Source organism: Pogonomyrmex barbatus, unplaced genomic scaffold, assembly GCF_055798465.1.
Source record: "Pogonomyrmex barbatus isolate J1 unplaced genomic scaffold, ASM5579846v1 scaffold20, whole genome shotgun sequence".
NCBI lineage: Eukaryota > Metazoa > Arthropoda > Insecta > Hymenoptera > Formicidae > Pogonomyrmex > Pogonomyrmex barbatus.
This window is the reverse complement of record NW_028297117.1, coordinates 591,310-614,771: the sequence shown is the minus strand read 5'-3', so window position 1 is coordinate 614,771 and position 23,462 is coordinate 591,310. Positions and strand designations below refer to the sequence as shown.

The 23,462-nt window shown below is 34.3% G+C and overlaps 1 protein-coding gene across 2 annotated transcripts in view; it reads right to left on the bottom strand.

Moving 5' to 3' along the window:
• Positions 1–23,462, bottom strand: part of alpha-Man-Ia (alpha-Mannosidase class I a) — a 557,932-nt gene that overhangs the window by 296,539 nt on the left and 237,931 nt on the right. Inside the window, exon 1 of one of the 2 annotated variants that reach the window (XM_089077689.1) lies at positions 13,737–15,376. The exons of the other annotated variant lie outside the window; for it this stretch is intronic. The gene's annotated coding sequence lies outside the window, so the exon portion shown is untranslated. Of the gene's footprint in view, positions 1–13,736; positions 15,377–23,462 lie in introns of those variants that run through there. 2 annotated transcript variants of the gene reach the window in all.

Sequence of the window (23,462 nt, the reverse complement as noted above, 5' to 3'; positions counted from 1 at the left end):
CAGGTGCGCGACTCACCGCGTATATTTAGGTTAGTCGAGCTAGCACTACTACCAGCATCATCCAGTGGACGGTCGGTTGGTACCACTCATATGAAAATTACGCGTTAATACGCCTTAAATTACGTTATCAGTTATTTATACGAGAGAAACTGCAACGGTTTATCATAGTTTTATAATAAGTACATTTCAAGGAATTATATTCGTTAATCTTCTAAAGATAACTCTTTCCATATTTGTATTTTTAGTTATTTATGTGATTTAGTTATTTATGATTTATTAATATATATATATATATATATTTTGTTTATTTGTAAATATCTATAAGCATCAGTTCTATATGTATGGCATAACTTCTCATTTTGTATTTTTTTCCAATAAAATGCAGTTAATTTTTTAAACTAAAGCGTATATTTAATTATTATCATTCATTGATACGTTATTTATTCTACATTTTTACTATATTGTCTTATATCTTTTAAAGAATTTCTCATATAACGGATACGAGATAATGCTACTTCCTGTTATAATTATGTTGCGATATCATGTTACTGACCGCAGCAGAGATAGTATGTCATCAGTGGTAACAAGATAACTATGCAATGTTGGACATAAATTGCTTAATATAGAACACAGAGTAATTCCAACTATTCTATCTTCACCCGTAAAGTAAACTGTTCTACTCACACAACGAATTGTCCGCCTACTATTCAGCGAAATTGAATTTTTCCCATCTGTCGCAAGAGACGAAGACGAAAGTGTAAAATGGAATATTTGTGCAGTTTATTTCCCCGTTTTACATCCAGAGGCATAAAGCAATATAGTGTAGAAAAGGTACTATTTCGACGCGAGCTAATCAAATAGAGAACAAAGTTCGTAACTGATGATGGTGATTACTCAGTGCCACGTGCAATATTAAATTAGCCATCATTATTGCGTTACAAGGATTGAGAGTGCATAATTCATATTGACAGATAATAACGACAAATGAGAAAACCAAAACACTTTGCTATAAGAAGTAGCTTCCAGTAGATTCCAAAATCAATTATTATTGATTTTATAATTTCTAATCGATACATAAAATTGATTAAGATAATTATTATAAAAAATTAATTAAAATATCAATTATTTTTGAATATTGACGATAACGAAATCATCACTCTTCTTAATTCTCTTAGAAAATCCAATAAAAAGACTGATAATTTATAAAGAGCATATTTTTAATCGCATAAATATAACATTATTAACTTTCAAAATATCGTATTGCAAGAAAGAATAATTTAAAGAAAGATAATTTAAAGCATCAAATGCAATCAAATATTAGTTCTTGACAATTATACTTTAAATTATATATATAATATAAAATATGTAATATAATTAAAATAATTACATTAATTATCTGATTATTCGATTAATTAATTCTTCACAGTTGCATTAATAAAAATGATATCTCGTTTGAAGCCCATTTCATCACCGTTTGTATAGGCAATAATCGATAGGAACGTATGGCATACTAATTAATGAACACGAGCGACAAATGACACGCTGGAGAATACAATAACGCATTTACTGTTTCTTCTCGTTACATAATAATTCATAAAGTTGATATTAAATTTTTTAATAACAATATTATCATGTGATAATAAAATCGGTAAAAAATACTAAAGTTGTGATAAAGATTTAATTGATTTCAAAGATAGAAAAAAGATTATTTATTAAATAATAAATAAAATAAAAAAGAGATATTCTAATAGATGGGCAAGGTTAGAACGAAGCGAAAAAAAAAATAATGATATTTATGGTACAGATATCGATATGAGAGTTACATGGAATAGAAAACTCAAAATTAGAAAAATAGACATCAAAATAGAAATCATCTTTCCGCAATATTCTTTTATATGGTAATTCAAAGCACGTAAATTTATTATTAGATTCTTCAAAAAAATTTTCCTGATAATTAAATCAATGAAAGATGAATTGCTTCAATTAAATTATAACTGTAATATTAAAATAAAATTAAATTTAATAAAATAAATTAATTATAATATATAAATTAATTATAAATTAATTATATTTATTAATAAATTAATTTATTTTATCAAATTTAATTTTATTTTAATATTTCACATAAATTTTAATTAAAAATATTGAACTTAATTAATTGCAACATGTAAAAATAGTACAGTATTTTAACATATGTATATATAATTAATGACTATTCGATTGTTTTCGTTACTTTATAATTAATCAAATAAATTCTGTATAATTTCTGTATAATTTTTAGAAAGAAATCAATTCAAATTAATTTAAAAAAAACATTAAATTAATAGTTAAAACAATACATTAAAATTTTCTAATGTCCAAAAATAAAAATTTAATTAAAAAATATCAAATCATCTAAAAACAATAAAAATTAAAGAAAATAAATTTGTTCGAGAAATAATATATGTTGTAAGGGAGAAAAATGGAAATAAAGCGGATGCAGCAAGTATACATATAGCGAAGAATATACATATAGCGAAAAGAGGGTTGCTCCCTCAGTACTTTGTATATCTTTAAACGCGGAAATCGAGGTATGTAAAATGGTTAATACTTTATTGTGTTGGGTAAGCACTATTTCGCTAAAAAAAAAATATAATAATTTATAAATAAAATATAATTTTTTGATTATCATACTCAATAAGAGTATTTTCCGCTTTCAGATTTTTTTTATCTCTTATATTTCTTTCAAACGTAACAAAATTTTCCTACCGTCTTTATCATATTTTTGTCACTGACATTTATATATAACAAATAAGGCTTCTACTTATAAAATATAAGACTTTTATACATCCTCATTAAGGATTTTATTTTTCAACAGTGACATTTTCAATTCTATTATCGTCTTTGATTAACAAGATTTATACTTTTTGTTCATTGAATTTTTTGAATTTTTTATAGGTATAGATTTTCGTTTTTACATTTTCCAGAAATATAAATTTCATTTATCCGCATAAAAGAAATCATGAAGACTCTATTATGCAGACTCTTCAAAAATCTTTTCGACTTCTATTCACTTCAACTCGCATAAAGAGAAATGTAGAATTGAAAAGGTTACTAAAACTTAATTAGACAAAGTGCGGCGCGTTGTGCAAAATTTTGCATAATGCGGGTAGAGCAAAACGCACTCGTTATGAAAGTAAGAAAACAAATCGCTGACGTTGAAAACCCTAGTTTTCTCTAACATCCCAAGATGCCCGTGAATTTTAATACAATCCGCGAGTCTTCCCCGTACTTAACAAACTTCGCCGCGGAATAATTTCTAAAGTATTTCAAACTTCTCTTTTTTTAATTAATATGGCAATTGCATCTTCAATATTTATTGTTTGAATTTCTAGCACGTGGGCTCAAGTACGAGTTATAATGTGAAAGCTCACGAAATGGATACGACGTGCGTAAAATAAATTTTTTGCCAGTTTTTAGTATTATGTATGCACTCCGGATGGGTGTTTATTCGATGTACAATGTGAACGTGACTATCCATCTCGGGGCGCAATTTCTTGCTTAGTGTTTCGTTCACTCGCTCGCTCACTCTTTCAGTATTTGCTCCTGCGGCAAAGAAAAATGCGAGCGTCGCATTTGCACGTTAAATCGTATAAAACGAGCGCTCGATTTACCACGGAAGTAACGCGCCATTTCAGTCATTTTGCGACGCATCCTCGTTACACAATATTTCAGTAGAATGTAAAACTTCATTAAATTTTTAAAATGTTTCAAATAAATAATTCATAAATATTAATTTTCTGTTTAATATTCAATCAAAATTATTTATATATAAATAAATTTATATATAAATAAAATTAATTTATAATTTATATATAAATAAAATTAATTAAATAAAAATGGATTTTAATTTATAAATATAAAATCCATTTTTATTTTATTGTATTTTTAAAAAATATATGTATATCTAATAAATTAATATCAAAATAATTGATAAAAAAGCGATTAAATTGAAATGTAGTATTTTATACCTACAGTCAAGTAGTACAGTCAACCTATAATAGTTCCAAACAATTTCCAACAAATTAATTTCGGATCCCTCTAATTACGACATCACCAATGTTCTCGAAAACTTCGATGGTTAAATACAGAGACAGGTAAATACGAGTTTGACAGACGAATGATGCAGATTAACATCCTCTTTTTGTTTTGTAAATTAGTTGGCTTCTCTAGGTCTAGAAATGGAACATTATGTCGTAAAACCGTATCTCTCATTAAAAAGAGAGAAAATAGAAACAAGATAAAAGATAGCGCATAGAAAGAGCAGCTTTTACATTCCATGGAACTATTCTTTAAATAGTATACACATAGTACGTCGTTTTCGCGAAAATCATATTCGTGGGATACACTTATTCTAATGATCAATTTCTCGATAAAAATTTCTTTAAATATTTTACATCATTAATAAATCGCAATAAAAAAATTATGGAAAAATTACAAGATATTTAAATTATTTTAACAAAATTATATAATATTACAAGAAAAGCATTTAATTGTATTTGATTTACGTTTTATTAAATTTTTATTAAAAATACATCTTTTTGAATTAATTAAAAATGAGAAAATGCAAAAAATATTTCATATATTTTTTAATATATTACATTCTATTATATTAGATCTTGAAATTATTATAAAATGTTAAATAAATCGCACATTACATTTGTTTTACAATATCAAAAAAATAAGTTTGTAATTATAATTAACACATAATTAATTATAATTAATAATAACAAACTAGAAAATTAGAAGAAATTGTTAATTTATGTAATACTAACTCATAAAGTTTGATATTTATATTTATCTCATATAAAAAAAGCTTTATATAATAAGCTTTCCTAACATTTATGTATCAAGAGCAGAATTTTATTCAAATGAATATAAAAATATAAAAATACAGTATATCTGCGACTACATATCAAAATCATGCTTTTCACGTTACGTGACAAGAAAGCCGATATTAAAAAAATGTTTAAATAATCTATGTTATTAAATGAAATGGTTCATTGTTATGAAACCAGAATTCTCTGAAAAATATCAATATCATATTATTAAAGTAGAACATATCTTTTACATCAGCGTTGTTGTAATCATTGTTATCACAACAACAAATATGCAACATATTTATAATTTATTATTTTATTTACATTTATATATAAATAAAGTTCTAATATTTAATATAATTTTAAAAATATTGCTTAACATTAATTATAAAATTTTCATATATCTTTTCATACGTATTTTTATTTTGGCTTAATTACAAATGTAAAAAATATATAATATATACAAAATAGAAATCTTGATATAAAAGCTTTAATTGCTTTGATGTTACAAGTACATTGAGAAGTGCATAGCTTTGCTCCATTATTCCAATTGATTAAATGAATATACACAATATAATTAATAATTTAATATCTCTTGTTTGTTATTACTAAATTATTTAATCGAATAGAATATTATTTCGTTATTCAATTCGTTATTCAATTCCACGAGCATTCATTGGAGTTTGACCCTGTTAAACTAGATAACCAAAGAAGACATAACCTTGCGATCGGTGACCCGATTCACGAAGATATGAAGCCATGGTGCTTTGGGGCTTCGATGGCCCACTTCTCGAACTTGGCGATAGGACAGTTTAGTCCATGTCGACAATGGACCATTGGAAAAGCAGACGGTGTCACGAAGAACAATGAGTTTTAGCAATTCTGACCGATAAAAGTTTCGTTTTGATACGTATGTCATATCATTCAGACATTTCTTGTCAATATGTCTAGTAAAAAATAAATACATTTCTGTATATTTAGACGTTATTTCAAGAAAGAAAATTAAAACCTAGATATATATATAAAGAGAGTTCTTTAATTTTATTATTTATATCTTATAAAATATATATTTATTTTATATAAACATATTTATATTGGGCCAATGCTTAGTTATAATAAGATTTGACAGCTTATTATTCATAAAAAAGTTTAGTTGATAAAATTTTTAGAGATTATTGAATAATAACATCGATAGCAAAAGCGCTAATAGAGAAAATTTTATTTTTTTTTTTTTCAACAAAAATTAAACGCATTAAAGTTAATTGTGACAAAATCGTCGTTCAGTTCGGTAAAAAACAAATCACTCGTTACACGAAGCGATGCTGAAGCGTTGTACGAAGCTGCCTGCACGAGAATACAAGTGCAAGTGATTCACAAAACAATCGATCGCGGCGCATATATTCTCCTGCCAATACGATAAATCATCCTGACAGGACGAGAGAAAAGTTTTTAGGAAAGATGAAGGAACCACCAGTGTGATCTTAGACGGGCAAAAACGGATTTGCCGAGCTCGCTGGTATGCAACTTTGTTTCTTTTTTTTTTTTTTTTTTTTTTTTTTTTTCTAAAACTTTGTGATGAAAGGAAAGTGTAAATCAAGTACCGTGATCGCGAGAATTCTGTGCAAACATAATTTAAATTACACGTTCCAAATATTCCACATACATTCGGATATATCATCCGTATATCTCACCAGACTCCGCAAATATTTGATTAATTTAGACAGTTTCGTTAACTATCGCTGTTATCGTATGCATTCTACCGTAACTTTTGTCGATATACGATGTTGCTATAACCTAATTCATCATAGTAGTTTAATAATGATGACGAGCGGAAATTTTCGTAGCGGATCGAAGAAAGGACAACATAATGTGCGATTGCACGGCTCGTTAATCGTAACAAAAGAGATAAATCGGCCAGACTCTCAGACATTTCCTTTAGGCTTGAACGATTACCTCGGGGCAGAGAAGACGTAAAAACATACCCAATCAGATCAACCCAAGGAAAGATTCCAATGAAAATTCTCTCGGTGAACTTTCATTACGTACGTCGTAACTCCTTTCCGTTGCCACCGTTCCTTCTAGTCCGTCGTCGCGAGAACGTGAAAAGTATGATTGGAAAAGTTTGCAAGATGGAACCGAGTATTCGCATCGATTTCGAATAGCATCCCACGCATACGATTAATCGGTGACTTTAAGCACTCAGTAAATCTCTAAAAGAGACAACTCTCTTAATGAGTCGCTGATAGTTCGATAGTTTATCGTAAAAGCCGATGAAAGTAATGAGTCCCGTAAATTAAAATAAAAAAAAGCACTTTTTGCAAAGTTTAATCACTAATTTTACTTATGATTATCAAGAATTGCTCTAGCGATCAGCTTGTCAGTTACCAAGCCGTTAATCTTTTGGACATTCACAAAGTATTGCTTGTGAGATCATTAATCTTTGACTATCTCTTTTACATTTTGCTAATAAATGAACTAAAAGTGATAAATGATAGCTACACAGAATGAGCTATTTCTACTAAAAAGTAATAACAAGAATCACAATTAAACAAATAATTATACTTGTAGATATTACGGATAATAAAAGTAAAAAAAAAATAGATCATTTACGAAGAGAAATATCTTCCTATTTCTGACAAATAATCTTTTGTTGGGGTATAGAAAATATATTTTCTTGTTCGTTAAATGTAGAAAAAAACACGTAGCGTGCCGAAGGCGCAGCATCCGTATATGCGGCACGGTCAAGGTAAAGACGACGATCTATTTACGATCCACCTTTACGTCTCTCAGATAGTACGCACGTAGCTCGCTATACAGTATGAATGGCAATTCGCTTCTGAACGGATCATTCAGGCCGCGCGTCACGAGATTCACTCACACCCTTCGTTGATCGAGCGATGCACGTCGTCGTATCGCGTCGCGTTAAAAATGCGTTCGCTACGCGCTTGTAGTTGAACAAGTCGCAAGAACAAGTACCGGATTGTCAACGACGCGATAGTCGCGCAATTCCAGACCGTTTGCATTCCGCATCTCTTCCACGTGCACTCGGTGAATGGCGTTTCGCACGTGCGGACAGAATGCAAAGAGCTCAACCGTCTCTAGTAGAAGACGTAGAGAAATTGCAAAATCACACACTAACGTCGCCGTTCTTTGACGAACAAACTTGATTCCCCCCGAGCTATATTATGCAAACGTATGTATTGTTAAAAATCTCTCGCGACCATTAAATTTCATCGCTAGAGAAATTGACGAGATAAAACGCAGGCACATCGCAAGCACATTCCTCGTCTTTCCCCGTTTTTAATCGTTTCGACGATTATCGCAAAAAATATAGCGTGTACGAATGCTCTGTTCTTTGATAAATTGGCTAAATATTTTCCACAGTTTTCATCAATCATCGGTACATCGCGAAACCTTATCCGGTCTAAACCAACCCGTGATCATACAAATACCTAGCCTATGACATGTGATCCACGTACATTGTAAAGTTTGCAAATGACAATTATGAATGTGAATCGGCTGTGCAAACAAGGATTTAAACGACACGACGATGGATGTGCAAAATCAACCTGCACTTTCGAGACGTGAGATACTGGAATACATTACACGATGATCCGCGTTGACCTTTCACGTGCCAGTAGCTCACGCTGTCTAGCATGATTGTCAGGGACAATGGTCAAACAAAACCGTAATTGTTGACAATTGCACAATAATAGTCCATATGCGATGATCAAATGATATGTAGTACTTATACAAATTTTTGCAGTACGATGGAATTAATATGTTATCGGAGGTGATAACCTGTAATGCGATTATTCTTATTAGTCAAATCTTATTAAATTAGCACCGGGTAATCGAACGTAAATCTTTAAAACGGGATAATAAGTGACATTATTCGATAGACAAAATTTTGGGTATCTAATCTTAAATATCTAATATTTCCAACATGAATGCGAATAGTCATTTCTGATATCATTTCTTGATCTGCTGGATACGAATTTTGAGAAAAATAGCGTCAAAAAAGCCAAAAAACGATTTTTCATTATATTGTAGCTCCGATACAAATTTTTTTTTTTTAATTTCACTAATGATAAAATATCAACTTTTAATTTTAAAACGCAGTTCGTTTTGATATGATTTTTCATTTTCCAAATACAGTAATTTGAAAATTGTCAGCTTTTTTCCCATGTAATATATATTGATGGAATGTAGACTTTGACTTTTTCTTTCATCACGAGTATGAATAGTCATTTTTCATGTATTTTTTTCCTGCCGAACACGGATCCATTGTCAAAATTTAGCTATCATAGCACAATTTAAAAAAAAAATTTGTACTACAATATGAAAATACTTAAAATCGTCATTTTTGGTCTCTTTGACTTCTATTTTTCTCAAAATTGTAACATGATATTTAAATTTTGATTTGTATTCAGTAGGAAAAAAAATATATCGAAATGACTATTTACACTCGTAATGAAAAAACAAATCAAATTCTATCGAACAATATGTACTATATGGAAAAGGACTATTTTCAAATTGCTGTGTCTCTAAAACAAAAGATCATATCGGAACAAACCAAAGTGCATTTTGAAGCTAAATATATGATATTTTCGTATGGCATTAGTGAAATTTAGAAAAAAGATTTAATACACTAGAGTAACATTATGAAAACTCTCCAAATTGTCGCTTTTGGTCTTTAATATCTCCATTTTCCGCAAAATTGTGATCGTAATAGTCAAATTTGGACAATAAATTCGTGTTCAGCGGACAAAAGTACATCGAAAATGACTATTCGCGTTCATGTCGCAAAAAAAGGTCAACTTTTGTTGGAGAATATAATTTTTCTTTTTGAATTTTTATATATAAATTCAGGACATTGATTTACATTGCGAATCACATGCCATCATTTTTAATGGACTTGTAATGTGGCAGCTCAAAGCTGAATTATTTCCCCTTTAAAAAATTAATAATCAAATTTGAAAATCGACTTTTCTTCCCCTCTAGAGGTGAAATTCTTGTTGCGAAAAATATCACTAAAAATTGAATCTAAATCATCCACTTTCCGAGAGTATCTTAACCAATCGATCTCTCTAAAGGGGTGGCGATATTTGGCGATCACAATAATCAAATAAGTTTTGAACAATAAAGCAAATAAAGTAAATAAATAAAATAAACCTTTAGAAGAAAACATGAGTATATTTTCATTGAAATATATCTAATTCAAATCATGTCACAATTTAGTGGAGTTATCATGGCAGCTATAATTCGGAAATTTTCCATAGGTCGCGCGAAGCGATAACTCCACTACATTCATAAATTCTTCGTCACTGACGCGGACTGAGTGCGACGTTGTGAGCATAAAAAGTTCTCGCAGCTAAGACATTTTGTTACGTGCTTCGTTCGTCCAATCGTCTCAAACCGCTTCACAGGCCTGCCCATTATTTTTTCAGGCGTGCTAATGCCTCGCTTCGTGAGACGACCCAACGCGACGTGACATTTCGCTACGACGCCTCGGGCGCGGTGTAGATCTCGTCGCGACGCTTTATTCTCTTACGCGACAGTTTACTCGCTTTCCCAAAACGTCCAACCGTCGCGCGTCTCTCTTCCTTGATTGCAGCTATCGAGGTAACTCGTTGCATAATGCATATCGGCCTAACGCCGAGGAGATGGAAAGGAAAGAGAGATAGAGCGAGAGAGAGAGAGAGAGAGAGAGAGAGAAAGAGAGAGAGAGAGAGAGAGAGAGAGAGAGAGAGAGAGAAGAGAGAGAGAGACGGAACGTCGAGGCGCGACAGCCACGATATAAAAGTGCGCCGCGCTGTACAGTGAGTGCAATTTAAATTTTTGGACTGACTCACCGCAGACCAACGGGGCAACTTTTTCAATGTATACAGTACATTTAAAAGCACCCGCGTCCTGTTACCTGCCCTGCATAATGCAAAGTAGCTTCGTATCATCCGCCCCGTTTTACTGGCACAACGCAGCGTCGACTATCTACCGGTTCGTGAATTTGTACGAACGTGGAATATGCACGGCGGGGTCACGTTGCTCTCGTGCGGTCACCACCGTTTGGCGTGACGTTCTCTTTTTACCTCCCTCCCCTCCCCTCTCCCCCTCCCAGTCGCTCCTCGGTTGCGAGACGCTTTAAAAACCGAGCGTTTAGATTTACGATTCCTACCCTCCGACCGTGCCACTGTAATTTCGTGCTCCTTTTTTCACAGACCGATTTCGGTGAAAGGATACGGGACCGCATTAGATTCGCGCATTAGACTTTCATATTCGCCACGCGCGCAAGTGTCCCGGTTCTTCTCCCGTTTCCCGTCGTGAATAGAAACGCTCGCTGGAAAAACGACCGATAAATGCCGAATTACGACCGCGGGCGTGGAATTTCCGAGCGAAAGCGTCACGTTTTCCGCGTATCGCGAAAAGCGTGGACAACGAAAGCTCGGAGTGAAATATATCATGAGAGTCAACCGATTTGCCTCACAAATTACACCGTTCGATATAGTCCTGCAAAAAGTCTTTGGTTGATAAAAAAATGTCACAGTGTGTGTGTGTGTGTGTGTGTGTGTGTGTGTGTGTGTGTGTGTGTGTGTGTGTGTGTGTGTGTGTGTGTGTGTGTGTAGACAATTTTCTATGTAACGTAATGAAAATAGGTCAAATCAAATAAAGCCGCGAGAAGATAAATAAATGCAAGAAGAGCTTCAATTAATTCGCAATTTACTGCTATGATTAGTAATCACAAATGCGCGTGATAATATAAGTAAAATTGGATGATTCATTATCGTAAAATTATCAATTATAACTCATTTTAATATTAATTACGATTCGGAAATATATACGTGAGTCAGAAGAGGATGAAACAAAATTAAATAAATAAATTAACATTCCACTTAATTAACATTCATCGAAGCTATTGAAATTTTACAAAATTATGGTTTGAATGTAATTGGTACCGCAATAATCATTCTGCCCAAACAGATAAAAGATATCAAATAAATATAAAGATATTTTAATTAAGATACTAAAATTAACTTCTATGACAGAAAAAATGCATATATACATATATTACAAAATTTTCTTTCATCCTTATCTAAATACTCGAAACCAAACAACAAGCAACGATAAACAAACAACAAACAAACAACAAATTATATAATTAATAACTTATATAATTAATAATTAATAATTATATAATTAATCGATTAAAAATGCACAAATATAAACGTCGTTTCTATAAAATCATTAAAAAGAACAAATCACATTACATATCAAATTTATGAGATTCATTATTTTGACAAGCATTTTGAGACGGTGTAATATTAGGAGTGCAATTACAAAAGCTTGTTCCGCATGTTCTCGAGACGAGAGATAATTCACTGAACACGTGCTTTTAACGCGGATTTGACATCTGAAAATACGGTTCCCCACAAATGACTACCTCGTTACTGCCGCGCTATAAATAGACCCAAACGGCCTTGGTCAACATTCTTCGGGGTCGTCGGCTTCAACCGGCACCCTCACGCATCGTAAAGATATTTTCTCGACTACACTCAAATTCCCAGCAGAAATCACGAACGGGACTTTCGATGAGAAACTCATACAAAGTGAACGAAGTAAATGTCAGATGCTTCTTTAAAATCAACTTCTCTTACGTAATATTGATCGCATATACACATGGATTATTATATCAATACTCGCATCTTTTCACAATTTTAGATGCGATCAGAAACAAAAAAGAAATTGATATAATAAACTAAATTAAAGATGATATTATCTGTAAGCTTCCTTTTATTTCGGTAAAAAGTCGGTAAAATTTCTCTAAATAAAGATCAAGCTTTTGTTTATATATAGTAAAACTCAGTTGGTTCGAACACATGGGAGGCTAAACAGTTTTAATAACCGAATGGTTCCGATAATAAAGATTAATTAGTTTTTTCTTTTACCAGTATTAGTTCCGATAATAGGATGTTTAAAAAACTAGAATTAAGCTCAACTATGAATTCATATATTTGGAGCGCAAACTTGTTCTTATAAATAGAGTACAAATAAACGTGGTTCTGTATTTATATGAAGATCATACACACGTAATTTGATAATTCTTTCATTTTGATCGATTCATCAGATTGTATCATTATTAAATGTACATATTAAATGTGCATTTCATACTGTCCCCTTTTTCAGAAGATGCTCAGGAAATTTTTAAGCTTTTTGCAGTCCCGATGAAAAGGGAACAGAAATGAAATCAAACTCTGTGTAAAAGAATCAACTAGCATATTCCTGTTCGCTGGTCCCTGGATTCTTTTTACGGAATATAATCGAATTAATAAGCTCACAGAAGGTCGCTAAGTGGACAACCAAGTGTCAAAGATTGAATTTTACCGGCAGTCACCGTATCCGGTGATCAATGAAAATTGGCGTGTTCGTTTCTTTTCGTGCTGGATCTCCGTCAGATCGATAAATTCCCCCCCCCCTCCCCCCGGATATCTCATTCGCTTCCTTTTCGGAATTCCTAACGTGTTCGCAAATCGATGGATGGATCAGCCTCGCGAGTTCGCTGTTACACACGATCGGAAAAATATTTCGCGATATTCGACAATTTCATTATCGGCATCTCGATAACCGGACTGCAGACAACAACCGCAACCGCGTTAAGATAAAAGGCAGTGGCAGATAGACTTGAGCAATAAACGTTATGTTATTACGGTTATCGCTGCAATTTATCGGCATTCGGCAATGCGCGACGCGACGCAAGCCGTAAGTCTGCATTGCAACGATAGTGAAAAAGGTGCGACACCAACTTTGTAAACCACTGCATTTTATCTTACCACGAGGCACATATAAAGGGGAAATCCGTGATTTAAGACTTCAATACTTTACCGATTTCCGGAGACGAAGAAGAATGTTCTCTCCTGATCAATCCTGATGAAATCTCGTAATATCACAGGTTTTATCACAGAACGATGGGCAGTATAAGATTCCAGTAAAACGTCCAGGTATCTCACTCGAGATGCGAAAGATCGATCGCAGGACACGTCGCAATTGTTCCCCGCTACAATTTGCGAAACGACAATCTCATCCGGTTAGGCTGGTTAAGCTTGTTGAAACGTCCAACAGTTAACGAGAGCCTCGCTAATCCCCGCGTTAAAATATGTAAAACGCGGCACGGAACGACGATCATCGACAACGTTCCGACGTGCGTCTATGCAGTTGCTGTCACGAACTATTATCCGCGTGACGCCGGCTTTTTATTTCTTTCCTCTTTCCGTTTCTTTTTTTTTACGCAAAAAACGGAGCTTCCGTTTTTTTTCTTTTTTTTGGTGAACGAATCCTCGGGAGTGGCGGGTTTCGCGTGCGGGTTTCGAGCTTCGATCGCCAATGCAGCACGGTCGACCCGGCACGATCGCGCTACTCCGATCGAATGCAGATTGCGTCTCAAAAGGTCACGCGGAGCTGTTGCATGTCCCGACGGAGGCGAGCCGGCGAAAGTCGAGCTTTGCTGTATCGCACGTTCTCGACCTGTCGACCGATTATTAACGCCGGCGGTTTCGCGCCCGAAACTGGAACACGACGATTAGCGTCCGTACTACAGACGTGTTTGCTCGGGGTGTCGCGATAACAGTGATAATTGTTTACTAAAACAAACCCTCGTTCGAATGGGAAGAATCAGCGTGACGGTTAATTAAAAGCAAAAAAAGAAAGAAAGAAAAGAAAAAAAAAACTGGCGAGACAATCGGCAGTGGCTGCCACGTCACTCCATCCGCATGTAATCACCGGCGTGAATCCACCGGAGGGGGGGCGTGTGAAGTTAGCCGTGAATGACGCGCGTACGTCACGCGTAACGCTTCTTTCGCTTCCGCGAATTCGACTGTGCGTATTATTCTCCTTTGGAGCAACAAAACACGCTAATTGACCAGAATCACAGGCGCGGAATCACTCGCTCGCTACGAAAACTGCGCCGTCAACAATTGCACCGCCCGCCTCCGTTGATGTCTTTGCCGCTTCTCTCTGTCCTCTCTCTTTCCGATCGCTCCGTCACGAAAGGAAAACGGGCCAGGTAACGCGCTCAGGTAACGAACTCCGCCGAAATTGAAGCGAAAGGAGCCTTTTCACTCCGGGACACGTTGGGCGCTCGTGTGGAATGCCAGGAACTCTCGGAATGTCGCGGGGCAACTCTTGCGATGCAACTCGCGATCTCGTCTCTCTTTTTCCGCAAACGTTCGGCTCGCTCCCGCTCTCTCGACGCCGCGATCGCTCGCCTCCACTGCTCACACGCGCATTTTGCACTCTTTCTTCTCCTCTCACCCGCACGGCGTATTCGTCGCACACGGTCGCTTCTTCACTCTCACACACATACACATGCACAGGGCGTCTCGTCGCGACGCGCGAAGTGGGAGCCGCCGCCGCCGAGTGAATCGAATTAAAAATGCAACCGAGTTAAATGTGCGCGCGCGATCGCGTCCGCTGGAGCACTGACGCGCGGCTGATTCCGAACTCCACGAGCTACTGCGGCCGAGTTTGGTCGGAATACTTCGGCGGCTCCGTTCGCCGCCCGAATGGACCCGAGACGTCACGAAGCGCCCGTCCATCCGCCGCAACGTGCGGCCCGAGCCCGATGCCCGACGACACTCCGGTCCCGACCTCGGGTCGAGATGGAACGCGATGCGATGGAAATTGCGGATCGGGACCTTGGAAAAAAAAAAACGTCGCCGCTCCTATCGCATTAACCGCGACATTAATCCGCGCTGACGCTGTAAACGTTTCGAAACGTTCGGCACGATTCGATCCCGCGGTCCATCTCTGACGCTTCAAAATATTCTAGCGATACGTGGATTAATATGTCATAAATTTTTCCTCGCTTCAAGCAGGGAGACCGCCGCAATTGAAACGCAAATATTTAAATATTTATCTTCGTAATGTTGACACATTGTGTCAGCAGACTGTTTTACAAAGGCTTAGGGAATAAACAGAGAATAAATAGCAATCAGGGACGATCAATCGAATCATATTTTATGAACTATCTCGGTCCAACGTTTATTTACATAAAATTTAAATAGCAACAATCTTATCACACGGAAGAAAATGAGTCTTAAATCAAGATAAATGTCTATATAAGCAGGAATATTATAATCTTCATAGAGGATTTTTAGTCTGAGTTGAACAAAAAGTAAAATATTTGCTTGCAATATAAACTCAATCGAATCAAGACTAAAATCTTCTAAGAAAATTATAATATTCTTGTTTCTACGTGGGAATATCTACCTTGATTTAAAATTAATTGTTTTTGTTTACGTACGTCTTACAAAGTTCATAACGTTATCGCGGTGAATCTTACTCTGTCTCTCTCATTAAAATAATGCCGTCGGAAATGTTTACGATATTAAAGACAAATTATTATGATTAAAGGCAAATCTCTAGATCTACGTCAGGAAATTGAAATAATAATAACGCACGCGGCGCGATACTCAAATTACACCCGTTTTGAATCCGTTCTTCGCGTTGCGCAACGTCTTCATGCACGATGGTCGTCAATTATCGTCGTTGCATGCGCTTCACGTTGGATTAAAACGGCGATACCTGCGTGATGGAGATCATTTTCACGCCAGGCCCAAAATTTTCGTGCCTCGTGCTAGGGATCCAGTACGTGTCGTACAGTCTCGATTAGCGTTGCTGTAAGGGTAACGTACATAGGTATCGGATATTCGCGCTACGGTTTCATCAGAATCTAGTTAACTCCTCGCGGCCTGCCGAACTTCGATCTAATAACAAAGCGCACGCGAGCCTATCTAATAACTATCGCGATTACATCTTCATTAAGGATCGTCCAAGTGTCGAAACGTAACATGCATTTACCTCTCGTTATTAAGTCATATATGAATATTCACTAGAAATGTTTACGTAAGTACAATATTACAATCTTGAATAATAGGATTAGCTATTGTTAACCAAGCATAATTATTTTTTCTTCCTTATCTTTAAAGAAGCCAGAACTGCGTTCTGTACTTGTGTGTTTTACATATGTCGCGGTTAGAGAATACCAACGATTTTGTCCTTATTGTAAAACGCGCTTTTGTACATTAAGCGAATGCGTTTGATCGTTGCGCACACGTTAAATCCACTTTATTCAACAGATATTATATGCATTAACATTTTCGTTTTAACACATTAATTGATTTCATTGTAAGAAACTTCTTTTTATGTCTTATGAAGTATATGATGGAGCCGAAATCATATATCATTCTTTATGAATCACAGATACATTTGTTCGCTTTTAATATTTCATTGAGATTTCTCGAGAATTTCTGCGCACATACGTGCGAAAGACTCAGAGAAAATTTTATTATGTGCATAAATCCTGCCTTGGATTAGTATTCAGCAATTTCGGGCTTGCACGATTTTATTTTTCTTCGATGCTTATTTTCTGCGACGAGCGAGCTTAATTGCCTTCAACTCAGGCCGCGTAAGACACACGATCGTTTCACGGGGAAAAAAATATTATCAAAAGCACTATATACACTCCACACAAGTCCTCCGGACGAGATTACAAAATCCGGATGACCGGATGTACTGCCTGCGGATTTACATTTACATTAAAGTCCTGATTGCAACCGCGGGCTTCTTGAGCGTTGTTGAAAGCCTGTCGCCGTGTAATAAAGCACTCGGAGAGCACCCTATCTTTTTGCAAATCGTCGACACATTCCAACTTTGATCTTTTTTTCAGCAACGACCTTATTTTCCATCTTCTCCTCGCTTCCCTGCCGGTCCATCGGTTTCGTTCTCTCGCACAAGTTTTCCCCGAACCTGTCTCCCGAACGACCCCCTCATAAAAAATACAATATTTTCCTTTCATTTGATCCGACAACTTCCCCTGACCTCTCTTATCCACGCTTTCTCCGTGTCTGTTCTCGTCTCTTTGTGTGCCTGGCGGATCTGTAAGTTTAATTCGACGCGGAAGTCCAGCCGAGTCTGCGCCACAACCGCTCGCTCTGGGCGACTTGATTGCTTTGTCCTCTGAGACTTTAATATGAATTACAAACCTGCTCCTTGACTTCTCTACTCTCGTTCCCTCCTCATCCTCACCCGAATCGTTATCTCATCGTTGTTTCCCTGCCGACTGCGCGTTCGCTTGTAGAGAAATGAAACGGTTGTAAGTACATCGTTTTGTTGCCAGAAATGTGAATTAAAATGAAAGATAATGTATTTATGACGCAAATAGTATTATCATCGCATGCGATATCGGTCGAAAAATAAAATATTATCGTAAAGAATGATGCGAGCAAAATAAAAATACGTCTTCGTAATCGACATTTACGTTTCTGCAACGCAATCGCAATCTGCAGTGTTGCACGTTGCACGGAAGCGATAAAAAAAGTTCCTGACGCGTTCGCGACGTGCGCGTGTCTCTTTTACGAGTTTCCGCAATGTCATGGAAACGCATCTCCGGATGCGAGAGATAAAAAGTACGTACCATTCACGATGATCGTATTTCTGCGGACAAAGATGCAGAAAGCAAATAAGAAACTCGTCGTGCTTTCGTGCAATGAAATTTCTATGTTTAGTTTTTTATAAACTCTTTGCGTTCCTCTTCGCGCAGATATTTCGTGGTGCAAAAAAAGTCATAATGTTCTAACATATCTATAAATTTAAAAATAATAATGCTATCTTAAAGAAAATAAGCGCAAAGATATCAAGTGATAAAATACAGATGAGCAACATGAAGGAAAACATGGAATACAAAGAAAAATTCAGACATTTAGGAATGAATTGAAGAATGCTATTTTCAAAATTTCAATACTTTTCTACGAAACATTGAGATTTATGGGAATCGTTGCAGAGGTAGACCGCGCAAAGAAATCTGATATTCCTATATCAATCTTTCATAGAGGATCTACGGAAAATCTATTTAGGATGGAACAGAGGAACCTTTCATAGATATGCGATTACGATATGAAGGAAACGAATATGCAAAATAGAGGGCCTGTAAACGAAAATCTATAGAAATATGGAACTATGAAATCGCTATTTTCCACTTTCTGGTGCTTTCAATCATAAATCTCCACGAGAAGAAAAATATTCGTAGTCAGGAAACTAAAATTTCTATTTTCATTATCTCAATAATATTAAATGATATTAGAAAATAGAAAGCTTTGGATGGACATTAATCACATCTATTATAAATTAAAAATATATATCGTATAATTATTTTGATTGTGCAAAAATGTTCATTTAATTACTATATTTTGAAAATAAAAAATTTTTAGTACCTTGATTTTTAAAATTATAACATTTAGCTTTCTTACAATTAATAAATATGGATTATATGAAATAACATGTTATAATAAAAATGTATTAAAATAATTTATCTCAATGTAATTATATTATAACGAAGAAGAGTCAAATTATTTTAATGTAATTACATATATTCCATTGCATTTTATACAATTTTATACGAATAAAAAAAATTAATTAATTAAAAGAATTACATATCAAATATATATCATGTTTATAACTTAATTTCCTAATTTGACGTGAATTGAAAATTCACATTTACATGAAACATACATCAAATACAATTTGAAAATTCATCTCTTTGCATAGACGATTCATGACATGAACGGGTTCGTACTTTGAACGCTTATAGGATCTGCTCGGCCACACGTAGATTCGATAAATCAACAGCTAATCGCATTTCTCATATGCAAAGTGCCGTTTCTGAATATCGCAAGAAACAATTGTGCGAATAAATAAATGATATTTAGAATCGTTACTCTAAATATAATATTTCTATTAGTTAATTGCCTGTATATGCAAATATTTTATCCAATATTTGACTACGGCTTTTATTTCTGCATTACGTGTGTACATATTGATTTACTGAACAGCATTACATGCTACATAACACAATAGGCTTCTAAAGCTTTCCAAAAATAATACTTTCTAAAAATAAATTTTACTTTATTTATGTAGATATGTAAATACATTTTAGAGTATGTATGTAATGATGTATGATGTATAAAAAAAAAAATTATTGCAATCCTCACATTTCACGCAAAATTTCTTGTACTACTTTACTCGAAATATGATAAGAAGATAAATCAATAAATAAATTAGCAAAAAATCGAAAGAATATAAAAAAATAAAAACATAATATGTTTAATACTTATAAACATAAATATATTATGTTTATAAATTAACGATGTAATATAAATCGTAGAATTTAAACGATCGTATGTTTTTCATATGAAACTTCTTGATTGCTACATGAGTTGCCTCGTATGTGGAAGTTCGATATTCGCATCACGTTCGTGAACCTGACGAGTAAAGTGGTTTATCTAAACGTACAGGTCAAGCGCATTGCGAAAATTTTCCGTTGGCTGAAAAACTTGCCGAGAGTACGTGTTCCTTCGAATTTATGAAATGTGACTGTTCAAGTTCGCACAAGTCGTTCACAATTGGCTCGAACCACATCACAATTGAGTGAAGAAGTAAATTAATACTCTTAGGCGAAATGCCACGGTCTTGTTAACAATTACCTCCATTTTCGCGAGGCTGTTAAAAGATCTAAGATCATAGATAATCGAGCGAGCAGACGTGATAATAAGTGCTTTAAGACGATATACGATACGATCCATGGAAGGAGATAATTGAAGAAAATTGTAAAGTTCACAAGGAAGAATGTTATCGCTGCGGAACATCGAATGTGTCGCGGAATTGACAGTTGACCGGAATTCTCGTACTCTCATGGTATTTCCAGCTTGTATGTGTCATGTATATAAGATTCCATATTTTGTCGCCATATTTGTGCTATAATGAGAATGCAGTAAAATACAATAGGTATCACGATAATCTATGAGAGTTTTATAATGCACGCAAATTTATAAAGATTTGTCTACCAAGGAGTATCAGCATACGCGAGACACCGCGTATTGGTATTAAACTTTCATTTTCCACAAGCATCGAGCAACAATGTAAAGAAAAGGGCTCTTTGTAAGATCGTTCGCTTACAAAGGCAGTGGAGAACACAATGGACCCTCTAAGTTCTGTGAGATACGTTAGAAAGGCGGCTCCAAGTACGGAAGGACCACCTTCGACGGGATGTTTGTCATACAAACATACATCGAAAATGTTGATAAAATTTAATATAGAAAAGATCAAACTTATGCTTATTATATAAACAGTATGTACGTGTGTGGAAATATTCGCACGATTTTTCCCCAAGAAAATTTTATAGAAAGATATTAATTAATTCTGTCGGTATCTTATCTCCTTGATCGCTTATTCCATAATTTCCATAATTGTTTATCACAAAGCTAGCGATTTTCGACGGATCAAAATATTTCCGTAAAATTTATTATTGCGTATTTATCTCATTTTTATTTAATAAATCCAATGTTTAATACAAAATTTCCTTCCCAATATTTTCTCAAATAAAGTGAAAAGATTATAAAAATAACTGCAAATCATACAGTATTAAAAAAAAAATTGTTTAGAGATTTCAATGCAATTTTGAAACAGAGAGTAAATCTCGATTTCTATCAATTTTTTTCTAGTAATTTCTAGAGAAGTAGGTTTCGCAAGTAATACAAACGTACAGTATGTTCTAAACCAGAGATCAATTTCTAGCCGTTTATCAACGATGAACTCAAAACGGATCGCGATAGTGTCCATTTCTCGAGATGAATAACACCATAATCCGTGAAAGCGGATTTTTCATGAAAGAAATTCGATCGCGTTAGATTCTGAAACGTCCGAGTAACCCATGATGGCGGCTGTGTAAACTCAGAACAGAAATACGACAGCTAAAGGGATGACATTCTGTGCTGAGTCATGGCCACTGGAACTACCAGAGTCCCAGATCGGACCAGCTCAGCAAACCATCGAGAGTCGAAGCGCCTGATTCCAAACTATCGATTTTTTTGGAGCTGTATCCAAGATGGATTTCAGTGTTCACTAAGAACTGAAGATTGAAACTAAGATTGGAACTAAGATTGAAACACGAGAAGAAACCACGAGCATAACATTCTTAACTACATATTGCGTAAAATGATATTATTGAAAAAAACCGACCTTTTAATTTTTCTATACTTTTTTACCTCATATTCGGATTATTTGTAAACTGTCGCTTATTTGAGTATCCTAACAATTATTAAGTAATGTAAATTTTATTGCATTACGGAGAGTATTAAAATCTAAAAATAATAAAAAATAATTTAAAATTTCTAAAAAATAATTTTACATTATTTTTGCATAGACGTAACTTCGTTTCTGCTTGCCTCCCGACTCTTTCTTTCCGCAATTTGTATCTAAATAAATTCGTAATGAAATCCATTTAGGAAGCTTTTAACAACAATAAGCTTGATATATTACTGTTTAAAAGAATATAATAATAATAATAATAATATAATAATAATAATGATCGCCATTTACAATGTATTCGCTATTCTCACTGTTTTAAACGGTTGGAATATTTAGTAATTATTCTTTCCCCGTGAGACAGTAAATGATGCTTCGTTATCGGTTTTCCAAGCAGTACCGGGGAAAAGATGGATTCTCTATGGAGGTCGAAGGAGCGCCTTGTCATTCCACGGTCGTTAATAAATCATGGTACGAAGTCTCGTTTTCCCAATACGCTGTCGAAAGGTAGAGCAAAGGGAAAACGACTCCGGAAGAGGACCCGTGCGCTACGTCAAATTAAGAGTGATATAAAAAAGAAACATGTACAGTGATCGAACCGAAAGATATCTATTCGCATACGCGTTTTCCATCGATATCGCAACAAAAATACGAGCGCGCTTTGTTGCACGATTTACATGTTCACCGTACGCGTTCGTCAAGCGACAGAAAACGTTTTTGATTTTATCCATAACGGACGTTATGCCATCGCAGAAGAAATATCGCTTTTTTTTTATATGTATTTCAAAAAAATCCGACTTTTCTATTGATAATAAATCATTTGTGCATTTTCAAATGCAGAGTGTGCACGTACATACATTTCAGATCGGTGAATAGTAAAATATCTTTATTTGCTTTCTTTATTTGTTAATAAATTTGTATAACTATATTAAATTATCACCCTATCACTTTTTATCTTCAAAATGAAATTCAAGATGAATACATCAATCATTCATGCTAATGATGTATGTCTGAAATACAGATACGTCTAGAATAACGAGCTATTTATCAGAGATTAATGTCAAAAGCATAAATTAATTCGGAATACCATGCAAATTGCTGTAATCGTATTAATACAAAATATTTCGAATATGCTAAATAATGCATGAATAAGAATATAAATGTAAGAAACAAGATAAATATTGGACGGAGATAATTAGAAAATCAAAGGATTCTCTTTGTTTGATGAATAATTGTTTTATCAAATAAGCTGCTCAGACCTTTTGCATCGAAATATTTTTACCTATGTACAATATAATGCTATTACCTATAAACATTTATATATATATATATATATATATATATATATATATTTTTTTTTTTTCTTTAAAAAGCTGCAATATAATAGCATTTGTCATTATATTATTGTTCAACAAGCTTGCAAGTAGAATTCATTATTATTTTAAATTATTAATTTCCATTATATATATATTT